At 34.3% G+C, this 20,350-nt stretch overlaps 11 non-coding genes across 11 annotated transcripts; 4 read left to right on the top strand and 7 right to left on the bottom strand.

Moving 5' to 3' along the window:
- Positions 1–1,895: 1,895 nt before the first annotated feature.
- On the top strand, positions 1,896–1,967 carry TRNAP-UGG (transfer RNA proline (anticodon UGG)). Its single transcript has one exon. It is a non-coding gene; the product is annotated as a tRNA-Pro (tRNA).
- Positions 1,968–2,529: 562 nt separating this feature from the next.
- On the top strand, positions 2,530–2,601 carry TRNAP-UGG (transfer RNA proline (anticodon UGG)). The gene has a single exon. It is a non-coding gene; the product is annotated as a tRNA-Pro (tRNA).
- Positions 2,602–3,988: 1,387 nt separating this feature from the next.
- Positions 3,989–4,060, top strand: TRNAP-AGG (transfer RNA proline (anticodon AGG)). Its single transcript has one exon. It is a non-coding gene; the product is annotated as a tRNA-Pro (tRNA).
- A 1,497-nt stretch (positions 4,061–5,557) lies between these two features.
- TRNAP-AGG (transfer RNA proline (anticodon AGG)) lies at positions 5,558–5,629 on the bottom strand. Its single transcript has one exon. It is a non-coding gene; the product is annotated as a tRNA-Pro (tRNA).
- A 1,621-nt stretch (positions 5,630–7,250) lies between these two features.
- Positions 7,251–7,322, bottom strand: TRNAP-UGG (transfer RNA proline (anticodon UGG)). Its single transcript has one exon. It is a non-coding gene; the product is annotated as a tRNA-Pro (tRNA).
- Positions 7,323–12,440: 5,118 nt separating this feature from the next.
- TRNAG-UCC (transfer RNA glycine (anticodon UCC)) lies at positions 12,441–12,512 on the top strand. Its single transcript has one exon. It is a non-coding gene; the product is annotated as a tRNA-Gly (tRNA).
- A 1,615-nt stretch (positions 12,513–14,127) lies between these two features.
- On the bottom strand, positions 14,128–14,199 carry TRNAP-AGG (transfer RNA proline (anticodon AGG)). The gene has a single exon. It is a non-coding gene; the product is annotated as a tRNA-Pro (tRNA).
- A 1,472-nt stretch (positions 14,200–15,671) lies between these two features.
- Positions 15,672–15,743, bottom strand: TRNAP-UGG (transfer RNA proline (anticodon UGG)). The gene has a single exon. It is a non-coding gene; the product is annotated as a tRNA-Pro (tRNA).
- A 1,810-nt stretch (positions 15,744–17,553) lies between these two features.
- TRNAP-UGG (transfer RNA proline (anticodon UGG)) lies at positions 17,554–17,625 on the bottom strand. The gene has a single exon. It is a non-coding gene; the product is annotated as a tRNA-Pro (tRNA).
- A 1,139-nt stretch (positions 17,626–18,764) lies between these two features.
- On the bottom strand, positions 18,765–18,836 carry TRNAP-UGG (transfer RNA proline (anticodon UGG)). Its single transcript has one exon. It is a non-coding gene; the product is annotated as a tRNA-Pro (tRNA).
- Positions 18,837–19,462: 626 nt separating this feature from the next.
- On the bottom strand, positions 19,463–19,534 carry TRNAP-UGG (transfer RNA proline (anticodon UGG)). The gene has a single exon. It is a non-coding gene; the product is annotated as a tRNA-Pro (tRNA).
- Positions 19,535–20,350: the final 816 nt, after the last annotated feature.

Genomic DNA, 20,350 nt, shown 5'->3' on the forward strand with positions numbered 1-20,350 from the left:
GAAAAGTTAGCAACTGCATTACCATAATAAGCAAACATAAACCAAAATGCCAAGACTCAAGCTAAACCAGTTACCAAACTAGAGAGCAGATCAAAAACTAAAAGACAGTAAGTTGCTTGTTGAGCGCATGATTTCTGGATTATACATTAGACACAGACAAAGTTCCCTTGTTAGTGTTAAGGAGATGGAGATCTAAGTTCATTTAACTCCAAGTACCTCCATTCTATGTGTCTGTGATCGTTATTACTGCTCTATGCTACACATGTCCCAAGGCTGTTCAATTACGCATTAAAAGAGTTTTCTCTTAGGTTAGAAGAAGATATATGCTGGCATTTGCACACCCAAAAAGCAGGTTTGGGTTTTAAAATGAGTCATCATGCTTAACTATTATTAAGGGCGATGCTATAAACTTATGTCATCATGCTTAACTAGTTTCTCACTTTGAAGTGATTCTTAAGTGGTTGTAGAAGGCGATTAAAGTACTTTTGATGTCCCACTGGAAATTAGATCCATACTAAAGCTTATTCATAAAGGATGGTACCTTAATCATGAGTACAGCTTGAGCACAATTACCCAAATATGATAACATAACTTGATAACATACTAAAACTTATTCATAAAGGATGGCTCCTTAATCATGAGTACAGCTTGAGCACAATTACCCAAATATGATAACATAATTTGGATATAATATGAGCACAGCGTATCAAGGTTTGTAATGAGGTTTTCATGGTCTTCAAGGAATTTCTAGATCACAGGTAAACTATGGAAACTTAATGAAGTATGCATGTGTATATACTAACTAAACAACAACAACCGTACCCAGTAAAAATCCCACCAATAGCAAAGCTATTACCAGGGTCTGGGGAGGGTGGGATGTAGACAAACCTTACCTCTATCCAAAGAATAGAGAGGTTGCTTCCAGAGAGACCCCCAACTCTAAAAGAATATGTATGAAACCATATAAAGGAAAACATAAGTGCAACACTAGACCACTATATAGCAAAATAATAATAATAATAATAATAATAATAATAATAATAATAATAATAATAATTTGTTATGATAATGCTAATAATAATAGTCTAATACTAAATAGATACATGAAAGCGTTGATAATAGTGCTAGATATTAAAATACTAGAAAATAATGTAAAAATAAAATAAAATAGTATAATAGTATATCATTCAGACCTTGCAAATAAATAGATGAATACTTAAACATATTACATTAGGTTGAATTAAAAGCAAGAAGAAAATATGACAAAAATAAAAAAAAAAACAAAGCGCCAAAAAACAAAAAGGGAAAGAAAAACACTAAATTGCATTTCTAACAAGAAACTATGCATTGCCCTAGAGGTCTTTAACCTTAATCCTACGTCTCTAAAAATTTCTATCCTCAACCACATCCTCGGAGAGGTGCATATCTATCAAATCATGTCTAATCCTCTCCTCCCAGGTCAGTTTGGGTCTACCTCTACCCCTCCTCCCCTCTATAGTAATATTTTCTATTTCTACCAATCTAACGGGAGCCGTCATCTGTCTTCTCTTCACATGTCCAAACCATCTCAATCTCCCCTCCCTTATCTTATTTGATATGCAAGTCACCCCTATCTTATTTGATATACTAACTAAATTTGGTGATTTAAGCACACTAGCAAAATATGCAGATCAGTTAAACATTTGCCCAGAATATGAGATGCCTCCATATGAGCTTTGAAAACTTCAAACTCAAACAAGAGAACTTAGCAGAACTTTTATACCTGAGTATATAGCACACATGTAAAAAATTAAAAGGAAGACCACCTCAAATTCACTCATTTGACATACTTTGAAGAATATAATGTGAGTATATAGCATGATGATTACTAATTAAAACAGGCACATAAAGTAAGTGGGCATTTGGTCTAGTGGTATGATTCTCGCTTTGGGTGCGAGAGGTCCCGAGTTCGATTCTCGGAATGCCCCATTTTTTGACAGAATCAACTCACTTTATATGACCCCTTAATTGCTACCATTTTATTAAAAAATGCATCCTAATAAAATAATAAACTAAAGTCAACCTGAAGACTTAAAGATCTACCTACTACATTACTAGTATATGCCAAAAATATATGGTTGGAAATGTCGCAAGATTCTTTGTCAATGAACTCTAATCATGGGTACAGCAGTCTATATTTAGGCGCCAAGTTGGTAAAAAGATGCATCTTCATTTTCTGAATAAGAAATCAAAATGCAAGACATCAAGGTATTGGCAATCTTATTTTCAAAAGCAGAACAAATTTCGATTGTCTATAACAACAAAACTTATTACAGGTTACACAGGATCATTTAAACTACTATACATATACATTCACAAAATTAACTTGTGTGCTTAAGATATTCAATCCACTGCCAGTTTGCTACTTTCTCTTTAGTTTTATGACCATTTTCACAAACGATAATACTTTATATATATTCTACAATTGTGTTTTTTAACTGCAAACCAAAGTTGACTTAAAAGCATGGAATGCATACATATTAACCAAGTGGGCATTTGGTCTAGTGGTATGATTCTCGCTTTGGGTGCGAGAGGTCCCGAGTTCGATTCTCGGAATGCCCCTTTTTAACTATGTCAGCTCATTTCATTAAATGTTTTGTGTCAATATTTTATTTTATATTCTACAACTAATATAGACAGAAATGAGCTGAAGACCTTTCGAAATAGATTCGTCAATTAAAGTGAGATATATGCCACAAGCATATGCTTATAGTTCTGGCATTATCCTTTATCAATGAATTTAGTTCATGGATAAGATGCAACTTCATTACCAGAGGTCCAGAGCAAGCAATCATAATCAAGACTTGAAGGTGATTCTATTATTTCAGAAGCTAGTATGATATGCTACCATTTAAACATTCAAACATGTAATTAAATATATATATATATATATTCAACAACCCACTTGTGTGTTTGGTATATTGAATCCGCTGCTAGAGAGTTTCCTCTTCACTTTCTTCTCATTGATGGTTTCAGAAGATGGTCAAATGCAATCGCAATTCAGAAAACTATCATATTTATGATTAAATCAAAGTTGGCTTAAAGTAAAAAGCACAGAATACAGACCTTAACCTATAATTTACCATTAATGAGATATGAGTTTTCAAACAACACTAGATGTTACTGTGACGACGATATAAAGATTTTCTGTTTTCACCAAGGCACTAGGCGTCTTAGTCAAAAGAACAGTTGACTATATGTTAGTTTGAGACAAATATAACAACGCACTTAATGCTGGTAGCTATACAATCATCTTAGTTTGCAGAGGTCAGTAAGCAAATTAAAGACAAAAGAAACCAACGCCTTCTTGCCTCAAAGAGTGTAGCCTCATCTACTGACAGTTACATGCAGTTATTCTAAACAAGAATATAATACACAGACAAAAAAGAAAATCATGCATATAAAGAAAATAAGCATTTGGCCTAGTGGTATGATTCCTGCTTTGGGTGCCAAAGGTACTGGACTCGATTTTCAGAATGCCCAATTTCAGAAGACCTAATTCGTTTTTGTATATTTCGTCAATGATAATTTTGCATTTACTTTCATAATCTACTAACTAATCTGACAAGAAACAGAACTCATGATTACAAAAACTTTTATTTAGACACCAAATTCAATTAGGTGAAAAATACTATTTATTTACCAAAATAAGCAGTCATAAATCAAGCCTGCAGAATTGACCAATAGCAATTCTCAATGAGCATGCATATTTTTCAATTATATTTGTGTATATATGTGTGAATGAGACTGAAGAGTTTCCTAGTCATTTAGAAAGAAAGTGGCTACACTTATATAATTTATAAAAGATATAAACAAAGTTTAACTGTCAGCTGCAATAAATGGCATTTGGGGTACCAGTTACTTTTATTGTGTACATTGATGAGATCTTTTAAGTTTTCAACCAAATGCAGTAAGTAAATATAATAAAGAATGATAGTATAGAGCAAGTGGACATTTGGTCTAGTGGTATGATTCTCGCTTAGGGTGCGAGAGGTCCCGAGTTCAATTCTCGGAATGCCCCTACTTTTTGAAAACTTGTTTTGACTTTTTGTCCATACTAATAAGAAAATGTAAATTTTTAATTATTCTGAGCGGATCATATTTTTCTAATCATATTAGTTATCATATATTTTTATATCTGACAAACTGTCATGTGTTCCTACGTTAATTGAAGGTATCAAACTAAATCAGGCAAGCTGAGATCTGAATTTCAGTAAAGCTTCTAACAGTAACTAAATATTGCATGCATTAAGCCTAAAACAGCAAAAGCTAATGATAGTTATATGACCACTTGAAACCTGTGTGCATACTTTGATCTACAATAACTTATTATAAACTCTAAAGATGATTTAGTTAAGAAGTCATACAGCATTTGGTTAGTAATATGAATCTCGTTTTTAAGTGAAAGAGGCCTCGCCTTAAGCCACAGCTTTCTAAGGTAACTGAAGTTGTCAATGTTTATTTTGTCCTAATATATTTTCCTCTCAAGTCAACTAAAGTATTAATAGCAACATTTACTAGTAATCTGAGAATATTCTGTCCCTGAGTCTTACAATATTGCAGCATTATCAATTTATCATCTTAAATTATGCAACCAAACCTAACAAAAATCGTTGCATTACAATTATTTATAATCGTGAAGCCAAAAGGTTAATACTTTAAAAGTCACATAGCAGAACCCTAAGTGTGCTTGAGCTAACATTGATGCATATATGGACTTGTGTTTAATCCACGAATGAATACCTAATTTTGCGACTAAAGTGAATGAGAATGAAATTAGGAAGCGGAAACAGTTTGAATGTTGAAATAATAATAAGTGATTTTAACCTAACCTTTTGCATCGATAGCCGTCCGTCCGTCCGATTGTATTGTATTGTAGCCGGAAAACATGGAAGCGGAATCGCAAACATACATAGCGGCAAACCAAGAGATTGAAGTTCCAGTCTCAGCAAAAATATAACCATTAAAAAAAATAATGTTTTTAAATAATTTAACTATGTGAATGTATCCTGATTCACCGGTTCATCTTTTAACATATATTTGTTTGTAAGTATGAGCGTCATGAGACAACATTTGGTGGGTTTTTGGGTGATGTTGGGGCTCTTGTGTTTTGTGAGGTTTCTTTTCGTTTTTTATTTATTGTTTACCGGTCTTTCAAAAAATACAAATGAATAAATAAACAAAAACTAAACTATACGCGATATGGGTATTGTCCCACGTCGTCTCAGGAAAAGAGAATGTTGATACTTATAAGTTTTGATCAAACCTCAAATTTGACGAACTCGGTCACGTGTCTATGATCCAAGTGGGGGGCGTTAAGATGGGTTTGAAGGACCATATCAGAAGACTAGCCTAGCCAAGCAGTAGAGTGAATTAGGTCATGTATCTCAAGGTCCCGGTTAACTATGCGCGTTCAGTCACTGCGACTGCGGGATTTTGTCGGAGGATTTAAACCCAGAATGCTATTAGTATGGACAGAAAATAAAAAATAAGCTATGATAGCATCTCATTAAAATAAGGGGCATTCCGAGAATTGAACTCGGGACCTCTCGCACCCTAAGCGAGAATCATACCACTAGACCAAATGCCCACTTATGCTTACTAACATTCTTTAATTTAATTAATAACTTAGTTGAAAAAAATTTTATCATGCACAGTTGCACACAATAAATATAACTGTTACCACAAAGTTTTAAGTATATTTGTTAGCTTCACTTCATGCTGTATTAAAAATTAACAGCCATGATTAACGAGGCGAGTTGAAATGATCAATCATACTCAATTACTCATGGACCAAGATGTTATGATTCAAATAACTTTGATGACATATAACTGTGTTTTGTAATTTAGAGAATCCATTTGAGTTTGTTGGCTTGTCTTACATACTTGAATAATAAGAGGATAAGATACTGACGCAACGACTTAGGATTGATGACAAAATTTTGTCAGGTTTACAAATGCAAGTACAAATACAGCAAGTGCTGGAGTGCTTAAGGATTTTAATACTTGCTGCATAATAGTGCATAATTGCATATCATCTGTTTGATTTAGTAAGCTATTTATTGTAATTGACAATTTAACTTACTTTGCATATTTTAAATAATTCTGCAGCCACTTTTTTTCAAAGACTACGAATCTTTTTAGTTGCATACATATCATCATATCATCATCGTACTCAGTATATCCCACCAATAACAAAGCTATGGTAGGGTCTGAGGAGGGTAAGATGTAGACAGCCTTACCTCTACCCTGTAGGAATAGAGATGTAGACAGCCTTACCTCTACCTTGTAGGAATAGAGAGGTTGCTTCCGGTGAGACCCCGGCTCGATAGTAGTTTTGCATCAAGCCTTGGACATAAGGCGCATAATACTCAACCATCGGCACACCGGCCGATTGGTGCATGTACCCTTGTCTTTCGGCTATCAACGCCACCATATGATGCCTGATTAACCTTCCGCCACTTTTAACGTTATTTTCACGAGATTAGTAAAATAACGTCAAAATTAGTGCAATTTCACTTTTGCTCACCTGAGGATTCACACATATATACATTATATGCTCGCACCGCAAGCAGGGCGCTTTAGTTTCATACATACATACTTACATATATGATTCAATAAGTATGCATCACCTTGTGCTTTTTTATCAACTTTGCAAAGTTGATTAATAATTGCTTATTTTTGGTAAATAAATTATCTGTTTGTCACTTAGAAAGATAAAAAAAAAAACCTCCATAACCATGCGTTGCATTTCTTGTCAAAGAATCTTGTTGGAACTATAATCGTATGTTTTGAATATAATATCACTTTAGGGCAAATAGAATTGTTCCCATATGGCCATTTGTGAAGTTGACTTTGGAACAAAGTTTATAGAAAAAAGAGTAAAATGTGGTTTTCGTTCCTATGGTTTGTTTAAATCTGTGGTTTTAGTCCAATAGTTTCAAATTTGCTATTTTCGTTCATGTTGTTTCATTTCACTTGCAATTAAACCCGATCTCACTAACCCCGTTAAGTCTGACCGTTAAACCCATTAGCGTGCCCCTCACGTTTGGGGCGTTTTTGTCCTTTTTCTCCAAATACACCCAGCCCTCTCACGTGAGGGGGCTTGCGAATTAGATTTGGGGTTTATTTGGGGAGAAAGAACAAACCACAGGTACGAAAACCACAGTTTACTCTGGAAAAAAAAAGAAAAAATATTGTTTTCCTTAAAAGGGGCGTTCCGAGAATCGAACTCGGGACCTCTAGCACCCAAAGCGAAAATCATACCACTAGACCAAACGCCCACTTGATTTGTCATATTCTTTTCATTTCTAATCATCACTAAACCATGAGTTTACTGGAAGCATAATTCTAGTTGTAATTTATTTTATATTCTATGTAGATTTTTAACAAATCTGTAAATTACTTGAAGAGGAAGACCGTAAATTACTTAATATGTCATATTTTCTTATCAGATTTATGAATAAGCTTCTTGATCAATCTCGGTATGGATTCCGTTTTCAACTGAACATTAAAACTACTTTTAATGCCTTATATTCAACATTTAGCCTATTCAATATTTCATTAAAAAATGAACATAACCCAATATAAATAAATCAAAATAGGTTCAAGTATATTATTAATTCTTACAATAATAAACTAAAATAAAAAAAAATACATTCACAATATTATAAACGAATATATTATAAAAGAGAAATGTAAAACAACCGCCGTAAGCCCGTAATATGAGGATAAAAACTAGTATATAATAAAAGACACTTGTCATACATTTTCATCTCTTTTTTCAATTTCGATGTTGCGTTTTACCAACATTTGAAAACATTAAAGACAAAAGGCATCACTTATAGAGGATTAAATATATTGATAAGTGATATCATGCATTGAGAGCATTTATATGTACATATATATATAGTAGCTCAAATGATAGTTTATGGTGATAATGGGGTTTTACATAGGTATTTGAAAAGCTTTGCCATTTCACTAGGTTTTTATATTGCTACCAAGGTTCAAGCCTCAAGGGCATTCTTCTAACTCAAAACTGACACATTAGTGCATGATGATATTTGTAGCATGATCGCATGGAGACTGGGAGACGTGGCTCATAAGGATCACTCTCATACCTTATCAAGAGAATCTTTTGAATTCCAAAAGCACATGTTTGTATAAAATAACGAAAACCTCATAAACTATTATATATATATATATATTAATCGTAACTTTCTGGTACTCACAATATTCTATTGTGCTAGACATACCACTTTCTAAGCATGGTTTACTACAAGTATCAGCATAGCTTTTGCGACACCTGTTCTTTAACTTTTTACGCGTGCACTTCTTCTCTCACAAGTCACAACCACCGTTCACCTTTCACAAGTGACTACGATTTGGTAGAACAACCTGCTCAACTGGCTCACTCACAGCTACATGGGAGGAAGATGAGCTCACTCGCCTCATCACAGCTTCTAATTTTCACTTTCCGATTTGAATTTGAAAAGTGATGGTTGGAAACCTACATATCAACGGATAAACTAAGATGCTGGGTTTTGAATGTTGTAGATGAATTGCAACATAGGTGGGGAAATAGCCCATATGAGATGGGAAATTAAGCGTTACTAAAGATGATTATTTCAAGAAAGTGTACTGGAAGCTAGCGATGAAGTGGTCGCCAAATAAGAACCCTCATAGGAAATAAGCAAAAAGCCAAATTTAAATGTACCTCCGAAGCCTACATTGTACGTGATCTCTTCTAATTTAGGTGAATTTTTGTTTGATTCCCCCTTTTGTTTGCTCGGTTATTGCATTAATTTTCAGGTTCTCAATGAACCGCAAAAGAGAAGAGATGTTATCACTGACCAGTACATTGAGGAAGGATTGATAGGTTAGGCAAGTGTGCACGTTTTGTATTTCATACATTTTCTTTATGCATCTTATTATAAGTTAGTTTTTTATGTTCTTGGTTTCAAGGGTCAACAACTGAGGAGTCTAAAGTTCGTATTGGAATATCAGCAGGTGCTTTATTTGTAATAAAAAATGAAATGCAATGGTTCAAAAGCTTAACACTCTTTATTTTATGCACATGCAATATGAATTTAGGAATTTTGCAGATAGTGGTACTCCAAGTAAAGATAGCCAAAGCATCAACTGTGGTCGTCCTCTCAACTCATTGGGTACCTTCTGCCAATTCAGATGATCTCAAGAATTAAGAGACAAAGTTAACAATTGACTTTATGTTGGGTCGATGGGCGTTACTGGGAGCTTGCATTTTGGATTGTTGTTAAACTGAATTGATAGCTCTATATATAATCTTGAAATGAATAATATGGGTATGGTGTGATGAAGTAGGTAGAAATGTTGTTGGCATCATTTTTTCGTCCAATTTGATTTTATTGACATTGCCCATATACTTGTCAGTAACAGAATGAATATAATTGCCTATTGATAAGGTTTCATCGAATTACGTTTAGTATCTGAAATGGGTCAAGATCGGTTTGTATTCCTGATTTCTAAGTTTGTCACGCGCCGCGAAGCGCGTGGTAAAATTTCTAGTTATGTATTATTGATAAACTATGATAGGGATACAATGGAGTTGATTACAAACGAAACCTAATTACATAATATACCCTAAACATGTTGATAACTTATTAAAAAACGCTGATAATATATTGTCTCTAATAATTTGTACTTTAGTTGATAATTTTGTTCCCGAAAGTCATGGTTCAAGTTGTTGGAAATCAGACCTAAACATACGAACATAATTTGATCTCTGTTATAAATGAATCTTAATATGGTGACTCTCCACATGCATAACCCCAATCCCATCATTAAGTTTGTATTAATGTTAGAGCCCCAAAAATACTGGTTTTTATATCTATATTAGAGACACATCTAAATGAATAAAAAAAACTTCTCTTTTATCTACTTCTCATTTTCTATCTACTCTATGATTACATACATATTTGATGTAGTTAATAGGTCGTTGGTATTACAACAATTTCAACAAAGATCAACTCTTTCTATTTATTATTATTATTATTGACACTGTTATATGACCCCTATCCCATCTATTTATACTATTACTTCCTAAATAAGCTGTGACTCCAACTCCTACTTTCTATAACTAATAAGATAAACATGCGATCAAACAAAATCTAGTAATCAATGACTCCAGTTCTCTAAACATTCAAACAACTATTAATTAACTAAACTCTTTCAGTCTTTCACTTAGCTCCTTCATCTTTTTCGATAACTCGTTTCAAGTTTAACTTTCAACACAAGTCATATAGGTTTATATTTTAAAAGCCAACCTTTGTCAACACTTATTTTATATTTCTTATATATATATATATCATATTTTCACTTCACAAGAACAAAAACGAGTGCCAAACAAAAATGAGAGCTTGTGCCGATCAGTAAACAATTTTTATCTTCTTCTTTTCTTTTTCTCTCCACTTTTTCTATTTGCTTTAATCACTCTTTATCCTAATTTTACTCACACTTTAACTTAAGGGTACAAACTTTTTTTCTATTTGCTTTAATCACTCTTTATCCTTAGACAAAATGGCAAAAGAAGTCCTTTACGTTTGACCTGATTTTCATTAGACGTCCTTTAATGAAAGAAATAGCAAAATACATAGCTCATGTTTCAAATTTGTTTCACGTTACGTCCTTTGTCACTAACCCAGTTAAATTTTTTTGTTAAATCTGGTCATGTGCCTCGCACATGAGGGTAGTATTGTAATTTTATGTATTTAATTAATAATTAAAACTAAAAGTAAAAAATATATATATAACTCTCTCTCTCTCTCTCTCTCTCTTCAGCAATCCATCCACCACCATCACCAACCAAACTACCACCATCAGTTTCCGACCATCACCACCACGAGTCCAGCACCACAAATTTCACTCCAGATAATACTTAGCCTAGATCACCATGCGCCGTCACCCTTCCTCCAATTAAACCCCTCTTTTAACCTACGTTTGGGTGCACACCGACCTCCTGTTTTTATATTTATACCATCTCAATTTGTTTAGTTATTATTTCAGTTCCTCAACCTATTTTGTTTCTTCCCTTCAATTTCATATCAATTGTTACTTAAATTGGAGTGTTTGGATGGAGGTAATATTATTTTGGTTTTCTATTTGACAATTCAATTCTTTAATTAACCAGATTTGCTAGAAACCCCCAAATTACAACAATATGTATTCACGAACAGATTAAAAACCCTAATCACAAAAGTCAAAACAAGTTGGGGGGGGGGGGGGGTAAAGGCTGATTTCGCGCTGAACATATCATACATCTGACCAAGATCAACGACCATTGCCGTGAGAGTACAATACCATCAACGGAGCCACCGGATTGTTGACATACACCACCACAATCGCCATCCCTCTCTTCGTCTTCGTCTTCGTCTTCATATTCAAAACGTTGACGTTGTCTCTCTCTCCGGCGCGTCCATCATCCTTAGCTTTCCACCATTGCTCGATTCGTCTACGGCATGTGGGTTGATGTGGAGGTAGTTAGGTCAGGGGTAGTGGAAACAGGTGGTGGTGGTAGAGAGAGAGAGAGAGAGAGAGAGTTATATATATATATTTTTTATTTTAGTTTTAATTATTAATTAAATACATAAAATTACAATACTATCCTCATGTGCAAGGCACATGACCAGATTTAATAAAAAAATTTAACTGGGTTAGTGACAAAGGACGTAACATGAAATAAATTTGAAACATGAGTTATGCCTTTTGCTATTTATTTCATTAAAGGACGTCTAATGAAAATCAGGTCAAACGTAAAGGACGTCTTTTGCCATTTTGTCTAATCCTTATTTTACTCACACTTTAACTTAAGAGTTCAAAACTTAAAACAACTTTTTCGTTCATGTATAAGAAACAATTTGCTGGGCTGGAGAGTCAAGGGACCCTCTACCCGGTATGGGTTCGTGTCTATATAAGCGACGCCATTAATGCATGAGCTCAAATACTTAGCAATGAAGTGCAAAATTCACACATATTATATATAATAAATCACGCATGCTAAAACATGATCACTTATTGTATGATCTTCTAACAGGAGGCTTGAACTCGAACCTGATCATAAAATATCCATATATAATTGATTTTGAAAAAATAAACATGACCACATACAGTTGGTTGAGATATGCACACACTAGTACGCGGACATGCATCACTTGATCTCTACCGTTATTGCTACTCTAATCCTAGTCTCTTTGTCTTCTTTAACAATAACAAAAGTTTTTAAACTATCGAATACGTTCAAAAATAAAAACAAAACGGCAATGCATGTTTGAAAAATACATTAATCTAGAAGATGCAGCTTGTAAACTCTCTCTTGTTGCAAATGAAAGTACGTTATTGATCTATGTGTAATAAGATAGATGTGAGCGTTTGTAGTCCAACGGTTAGGATAATTGCCTTCCAAGCAATAGACCCGGGTTCGACTCCCGGCAAACGCACCTTTTTCTTTTATTGTTTTTGCTTATCCCAATTATTATTGACCGCTAAAAATTCAAGTTGATCTTTTTGTTTGGCGCCATCTCAATCATCATCAAATAAAAAAGTAACCGAAAACGATTCCAATTTAGTTTTTCATTCATCTTCTTACCTAAAATAAATTCATGTTATGGTTGCTGCTGCTGCATTACGATTGAGCTTTCACCTCAACAAAACGAACTATATGTCTGCCTGTCTATATGCAGAATCTCCGTTTGGACGCCTTTTGGTTCTCGAGCTACAATAGAATACAATCGGACGGACTGACGGAGGCTATCGATGATGTAACAGGTTAGGCTACATCACAATCACTTCTTCATCATCTTTCACTGCTAAATTTCCAATGCTTCACCTAAAAGTTAATTTATTATTATTATTATTATTATTTATCTATTTCATTTGCTACCACAAGCTCAGTTAGGGTTCTGCTATGTGACTTTTGGTATGTGCTTATGTTATTTGGATATCTATCTACAGTCTACAGTATCTTATTTCTACTCTTATCTATTCCTAAAAACAGCTGCAATTTATTTATTTATTTATTTTGATGTCAGTCAGTTACAATCAGATAGAAGTTTTGGTTTCACTATCAATACACAAATGCATTATGCCTGTGGTTCTAGAAATATTCACAAATATTAATCTCTTCGCTCGCACATCCAACTTAGGGGTGTCAACGAGCCAAGAGCTCGAGTTTGGCTTGTGACTCATTTTTTCAAGCTCCGGCTCTGCTCGTTTTTTATGTATTAACATATGCTTTTTTGTGAACAACCTAAGCTGTGCAGTATGAAATTAATGCATACAAGACTAAAATAGGTAAAACTTAACGATACACAAGGCTCGACAAGCCTAAACGAGCTTCCCGTATAAGGCTCAAGCTTGGGCCTGATAATTAAACGAGCTTTCTTTGAAATTTGGGCTCGGCTCGAGCTCAAAAAAGCTTGGCTCGTTTTGAGATTGTTATCGATCTGCTCTTGAGTAGCTCACGAGCAGCTTGGCTTGTTTGAACCTCTAAATTTGAACTATGTGCATGGTTATAATAGTAATGTGACAGTTCTATTAGGTTTATTTGCATAATTTAAGATGATAAATTGATAATGCTGCAATATTGTAAGATTTAGGGACAGAAGCGTCAGAGTTAATAATAAATTATTGTAGTTAAAAGTATTTACACAATTTCAAGTGATCATATGACATTCTGCTTTCTTATAATCATTAGTTTTGCTGTTTTAGGCATAATGTGGAGGTTGACTCCTGCAGCCAACAAAAGAGTCACTCTTTGAAAAACAATTTATTGTAGTTTTTGTACTTCCATAAATGTTTTCATGAGAATTATGTATTCAGTTTTTTTAATTTATGCAATATTCAGATCATAGCTTGCCTGATTTAGGTTGATAACTTCTAAATAATGTAGGAACACGCGACAACATTGTCAGATTTAGAAAATAGAAATATATGATTACTAAGATGATTAAAAAGAACATGATCGACTCGACTCAAGAGTAAGTAAAAATTTAGAATATCTTTTTAGTATGGACAAAAAAGTCAAAATAAGTTGCGACAGTATCTCAAAAAGATGGGGCATTCCGAGAATTGAACTCGGGACCTCTCGCACCCTAAGCGAGAATCATACCACTAGACCAAATGCCCATTTGCTTTATATCATCATTCTTTATTGTATTTATGGTCACTCAGTTGGTGCAGTTGTTTGAAAGCTTAAAAGGTTCCATCAATGCACTAGGTAAAAATAACTGCTACCACCAAATGGTCATTTATTGCAGCTCACAAGTTAACTTTGTTTATATCTACAAATTATAAGTGTAGTCACTTTCGTTTTAAATGACTAGGAGTCTCTTCAGTCTCATGCACACACATACATATACATGTTCTTTGAGAATATGTTCTTGGTCAGTTATGCAGGCTTGATTTATGATTGTGTATTTTGGTAAATAAAATTGTATTTTTCACCAACTTGAATTGGTGCCTAAACAAAAGTTTTTGTAACCATGAGTTGTATTTCAAGTCAGATTACTTGGTAGAATATGAAAGTAAATGAAAGATAGCATTGAAAAAAATTACAGAAAAATGAGTTGATTTAATTGAATTAGGGCATTCTGAGAATCGAGTTGAGGACCTCTCGCATCCAAAGCAAGAATCATGCCGCTAGGCCGAATGATCATGTTAGAGCTTGGAATCGGATTGATGAAATATAGGACAAGTGGCCTGATTCGAGATAGGCTAGATCTCCAAAACAAAATACGATTTTGATTGATAATAATTGAACAAGAATTACAAAGAAAAACAAAGCAATTAATACCAATGCTACTAGCTAGAAATTGATAGAAACTGCCCCTACTTTCCTCCGAATTCATTTCAGTCAAAAGGGTGTTTAGGCAGGAACAACCGTCATCTCTTGAATTTTCCCCCGGATGAATCGTGTCTGACCTGTTTCCTTTTTGCGGGTAATCGGGTTTGCGATGGCCCACTTGCTTAATGTGTTTTTTTTTTCCTATTTTGTTTCAGTGTGATGAAAATCGAATTCACTGATGTTGCATTATATGTTATCTTTCATGAAGCTCACTACTTTTCTATTTAATATTTAACATTCTTGTTTAGAATCACTGCATTTAACTGTCAGTAGTTTGAGGCTACAATCTCTGAAGTAAGAAGGGTTTGGTGCCTTTTGCTTATGTCTCTGCAAAGTGAAATACTGCATATTCCAGTTGTTGCAAACTAAGATAATTGTATTGCTACCAACATTAAGTGCATTGTTTTAGTTGTCTCAAACTAGCATATAGTCAACTGTTTTGCTTTTGCCTAAGACATCTAGAGCCTTTGTGGAACAGAAAAGCTACCTTTATAATGTTGCTACAGTAACATCTACCAGCAGCTGATTGAAATACCAAACACACAAGTGTGCTCATGAAATAATAGAATCACCTTAAAGTCTTGGTTTATGATTGCTTATTCTGGTAGTAAAGTTGCATCTGTACCTAAACTATAAGCCTCATTATTATCCATTAGTTGAATTCATTGACAAAAGGATTTTGTTAGATCTATAAGCATATGCATGTGGCATATTGGACACAATTTTTGATAAAATGAGTTGACACAGCTAAAAAGGGGCATTCCGAGAATCGAACTCGGGACCTCTAGCACCCAAAGCGAGAATCATACCACTAGACCAAATGCCCTGTTGTCAACTACCTTATTATTTATTTATTTATGCTTTTAAGACATGAACTACTGCTGTTGTTTTATGCATATTAGTCAATGTACACAGTTGAATTTATGAACATAGTTATTATTTCTAATATGCAAGCACATGTTTGTTGAATATATTATCACTTTAGTAGGTAGATCTGTTTCCAAAGTCTTGAGTTGACTTTAACTCATCAAATGTAAAATAAAAAACCAGTAACACCTCAAATATTAATTATTAAATGAGTTAGTTTTGTAAAAAAGGGGGGGGGGGCATTCCGAGAATCGAACTCGGGACCTCTTGCACCCAAAGCGAGAATCATATCACTAGACCAATTGCCCACTTGCTTTATCTGGCTGTTTTAATTAGTAATCACTGTGCTTGATATATGAGTTTACTGGCATTATATTCTTTAAAGTATGTAAAATGAGTGACTTGAGGTGCTTTTACTTTTAGTTCTGGACTTCAATGCCATATACTCACTCAGATGTAGAATCTCTTCTAAGTTAGGTTGTTTGAATTTTGAAGTTTATAAAGCTCATATGGAGGCATATCTATTTCTAATAGTGAAATATTTCATATTCTGGGCAAATGCTTAACTGATCTGCAGATGATGCTAGTGTGCTTAAATCACCAATGTTGTTCAGTTAGTATATACACATACATACATACAACATTACAAACCTTCAATCATTGCAAGGATCCTTAATATAATGCTTTTATAGTCTTTTACAACCACTTTAAATGTGAAAAACTAGATAGCGTGCTTTTCGGGCGTGGAAAATGTCAGCTTATCTCTTCTAGCCTAAGAGAAACTTCGGTTAATGCCATTAAGTGAACAGCCTTGGAACTATCAGGACATATGTAGCATAGAACAATAATAACAGTCATAGACACATAATCAAAATACTTGGAGCTAAATGAACTTAGATTTCTTCTTAACGCTAACAAGGGGATGATGTCTGCGTGTAGCTTATAATCCTGAAATCATGCACTCAACTAGCATCTTACTGTCATCCGGTGTTGATCTGTTGCGTAGGTTTGGTAACTATTTTAGCCTGAGATATTGGTTTATGTTTGCTTATTCTGGCAATGCAGTTGCCAACTTTTCACCAACTTGGTGCCTAATATTCTTGGGAAAAGGTTATGACATTACAGTTACCTAATCTGCTAGTGAAGTTACATACACTTTTCATGAGTTATAGTTTTTAAGAGACTCTTTTCAGATCCAGAAGCGCATGTTTGTGTCATATGATCACTTTAATAGGTAGTCTTGTTTAGAGGTGCACAAATCGGTTTAAAACTCAAAACCGGTTTGGGTTAAAACCGGTTCGGTTTGGTCAACAAAAGTCAAAACCGGTTTATGATCGGTTTCGGTTTGGGCTGAAACCGGTTTCTTACAATGTTACGATCGGTTTTGGTTCAGGTTTTGACCGGTTTCGGTTCGGTTAACCGGTTTTGGCGGAGAAACTTACAAACCGGTTCCGAACCTACGGTTTTAATCGGTTCCAAACCGGTTTCTACATAATCGGTTTCAAACCGGTTCGGTTTCGGTTCAGTTTTCTGGTCGGTTCGGTTAACTGGTTTATTTGCGAAACAAAACTCTTGTTTCCAAAAATCATGAGTTGCCCGCTTATCTGCCACTTCATTGTAAATCGTTTGGTTATTTTTTAATGGTTATTTCATATATTTATTTATATATATAAATCTTTAATATAAATTTAAATAAAGACTCTGTTGATACCAGTAAATTACAAAAAAGTAGTGGCACTTTAAGAAATGAGTAAAATGTTTACAAAAATGGGGCATTCCGAGAATCGAACTCGGGACCTCTCGCACCCAAAGCGAGAATCATACCACTAGACCAAATGCCCACTTAGTTAATGTGTATGCATTCCATGCTTTTTAAGTCAACTTTGATTTACATTTAAAAATAACACAATTGTAGAATGTGAAGTATAATCTTTTCTGATGCAAGATTGCACTTGTGAAAATAGACAAAAGAGTAAATAGCAAACTGGCAATATCTGGCAGAGGATTGCATGTCTTAAACACACAACTTTATTATGTGATTGTATATGCATATGTTGGACGTAATTCTCTCTCGAACACAGGACGGTTTCGGGTTGGGTCGAGTGGGCTGGTTTCGAGTTATGGAATTAGGTTAGTTAATTAAATCAATTATGATAGGTAATTCGATTAGTAGATAAACATGTGGGTTTTATTTATTGTCTAATTAGGAGTTCGATTCCATCTCTAATTGTACTGAGTCAGGGTCTATATAACCTAACCAAAGTTGTGATTATGGTTATGAGTTGGTAATCAGTTTTAGAGTTATATTTTTCTGATTAATATACATGGGAGTTATTCACTAATTTCTGTTGTTCTTATCTGTCGGGACTTGAGTATAGTAGTCTAAATAGTAGTGCATAACCTTTAATTCAGAAGTTTATATTGTTAAAGAAAATCCAACTTTCTTCTGCTTTTGAAAATAAGATATCTTGATGCCTTGACTGAAAATTGTGATGCTTTCTGTGTGCATTCACATGAGGATTTGAAGAGGCAATACTTGTAGAGGATTGAATATATTTAAGATGCCTGTATTAATGAACATACATGTATAGTAGTTTAAATGGCCAGCATTCAGCAAGAATCATATCTTCTTTTTTAATTTGTTTAGGAGATTTGGTGATGAAGAATAGACCAAATGTTCATACATGTATAGTAGCTTACACGTACAACCAAGAATCTGGACAAAGTGTAAGGTTACATTTGCCTAATCTGGTAATGAAGTTGCATGTGCTCACAATTTCTGCATATGAGTAAAGTTATCTGCTCATGACTTGAATTTGTTGATAGAATCTTTTTTCTGATACACAAGCACATGTTTGTGGGGCATATTGTAGCAGTTTATGTGTTTTTTTGTTTCCAAGAGTCTTGATCTAGCTATATTCCAAAAACAGTAGCAGTCAAATAAGTTATGAAAAATTGAGTAATTTGTTTAGAAAGAAATGGGGCATTCCGAGAATTGAACTCGGGACCTCTCGCACCCAAAGCGAGAATCATACCACTGGACCAAATGCCCTATTGTTATCTACCCTCATATTTTTTACTTTATTGTGCTTTTTAGACATGAACTTTTACTGGCGTTTTACATTGTTGAGTTTTTATATTTGGTCGTTGTGATAATTGTGATTCTGATACATGGGTTCACCCGAGGATTCGAAGAGGTCATACTCTGTGTTTATTTATAAATGCATATGTACATACATGAGTAGTAGTTTAAATGGTCAGCAAGAATCATTTCCCATCTTTCACGTTTAATTTGTTTTTGCAGGTTTGGTGATAGAAGCATTTTCATGTGTCGTTTTATGATTGCTTAGTCTTGTAACTCGGTTGCGTCTTCTCACAAACTTGGTGTCTAAGAATCATGGAAAAAAGGAATGAAGTTACATTTGGTTATTCAGCTCTCCTGGTAAAGTAGCAACAACATATATATGCCATGAAGTTGCATCTTCTCATGATTTATGCGTATTAGTAAATGCACAGAGTTAAATGTCGGTAGAAGTACATGCTAGCTAGATGCATTTATAAAATATCATTTTAGTAGGTAGATCTATTTCAAAAGTCTTGAGTTGACTTTAGATCATTTAATATAAAATTAAACGCACTTAAAAAATAATTAAAATGAGTAAAATTTACTGAAGTAATGGGGCATTCCGAGAATCGAACTCGGGACCTCTCGCACCCAAAGCGAGAATCATACCACTAGACCAAATGCCCACTTGCTTGCTTTATGTGCCTCTCCTTATATTTGTTATCACCATGATTGATATATGACTTTATTGACATTACATTCTCCGAAGTTTGTAAGACGAGTGAATTTGAGGTGCTGCAGGTTATAGACTTTTATCAGTTTATGCTGCTTACTTGTGGTTAGGAATTAGGATCACTGCAAGTTTGCTTTTAGAAATCTTCAAAGCTCATATGGAGACATATCTGTTGCTAATATTGAAATCTGTAATATTCTATGCAGATGTTTAACAAATCTGCAAGTTATCCAGTGGAACATCTGATGTGGGAAATTGATAAATCCATTATGGAACATCGAAGGTTATTTTGGTTTTCTGGCTCCAAAGGCTGTGAAATTTTTGAGTAGGGTTCAGCGCGTCGTACACGGAACCTATTCAGCTTCTAGGTCCCAAAGCTTCGTTTTTAGCAGGATTGGCTTTGCTGTTCAAAAGGGGGTTGCGGCGCAGCTTGTTGCCCGTTTGCCTGCCACTTTATTGTAATCGTTTTATAGTAAATTATATAAAACTTCGATACCTTCACTAAAATAACCGGAAGCATCTTTTATTACATAACAGTTAATTACAGTTTGAACTGAGAAACTTGGATCTTCTTAACATTAACAAAGGAATGCTATTTGTGTTTGTAACTTATAATCCAGAATTCATGCACACGACAACCATCTTACTGTCTTCAGGTTTTAATATGCTCTTCAAATGTTAAAAATGAAAATCAGAGGTTACATCATGGTGGTTCAGTCACATTGCAGGTTTGTGTGTGAACTAGGCAGTAGGCCAATGGTTGGGTTTC

The sequence above is a fragment of the Bidens hawaiensis genome, unplaced genomic scaffold (assembly GCF_021521415.1).
Source record: "Bidens hawaiensis isolate Kalapana, Puna unplaced genomic scaffold, B.hawaiensis_p1.1 tig00019922_1, whole genome shotgun sequence".
Classification (NCBI taxonomy): Eukaryota; Viridiplantae; Streptophyta; class Magnoliopsida; order Asterales; family Asteraceae; genus Bidens; species Bidens hawaiensis.